The following is a 1319-nucleotide window of genomic DNA, read 5'->3' as shown; positions in this document are numbered from 1 at the left end:
GAGGCCATATACCATAAACTCTGGTCGCTACAAAATGCCACATGTTTAGACACATACTTAACTACACGGACCTCGCCCTCTGTCAAAAGGCATTGAATGACTCCTCTTCTTTAAACATCAGTGACTTTTAATTGACACGTGAAAATTCTTGCATTCGGAGATGCAACCACTCAGTAAAACATTCCACGGTATCCATAACACCAATCAATGCACACCAACCCCACATAGTGGGGTGAAGGAGTGCTTTGGCAAGTGCAGAAGAGTGTTAACGAGTAAGTTCTGGTTTTGTCCTCTCCGTAGAATTGTTGCCCTGTCATATAGGCCTCATCTCTTCAAGAACGCAATGCTGCAAGTCATAGTGATAAGGAGCACTCACTGAGGAGAGTAGAGTGAAGGCTATGTGCGAGTAAAAAGCAATAAATTTGATTGGTGCGTACCCAGAGAAAGCTGATGCGTTGATTGGTGAGTGATGCACCTCACCAAACAGCCACTTCTCACTTCATTTACCAGTGCTAAAATTTCAAAGCGATTTAAAATTCCAAATAAATTAAAGCCACTGCAACCGGTCAGTTAGGGACCGACTTGGAATCCATCCATAAATACAGTGACGACACTGCATGTATACGCATGCAGAGTTTATTTCAAATGCGTGATTTACAATGCGATTCTTGCCCTATCACTATCCCTTGCATTTCCTATTTACTAGATCTAATACAAAGTATCGAGTATCAGACCTTACGGTCACCAAGCCAAATTGTGAAACAGCTTTACCAGTTGCGCCTGCAGCTCACGAGTCCGGTAGTTTTACACTTTTGTTAAGACTAACAAATCTCTGTAGACTTCAGAAAGCACACGCCAAGTTTGGACACAGTTGTAAAAGTACCGGATATTTGAGCTGTAGGCAGAAGTGCTATGAACGGATCACCTTGCAATCGAGATAGAGGCCCCATTTGTGAAGAACGAGAATCATTTGTAACTGGCTCGCGTTTGAGGAATTATTTTTTGTTGCTTTATGCGATATCAGGAAGATACCGTTCTGTCTTCAGGTGAGCAATATACTTTGCCATGTGTTCTTGGGAGTGCAATAATCCAATCACGGATAGTATTATTGCATTGTTATTTGATTTATCACGATTTACTGGCGTGTCACTTTGATGACAACCTGACAGTAGGGTGTGTCGAGAATGACCTGGCAATCAGACTTGTGATAAGCTAGTTAATATCGTACCTTGCTGTATGGGTTAGTTAAAATAGATATGCCACAAGTAATAGCAAACGTGACTTAGTCGCTTCAGTACTTCAGTTTCACTACGATAGAC

Source organism: Echinococcus granulosus (assembly GCF_000524195.1).
Source record: "Echinococcus granulosus chromosome Unknown EG_S00196, whole genome shotgun sequence".
Lineage (NCBI taxonomy): Eukaryota > Metazoa > Platyhelminthes > Cestoda > Cyclophyllidea > Taeniidae > Echinococcus > Echinococcus granulosus.
This window is presented reverse-complemented; position numbering follows the sequence as displayed.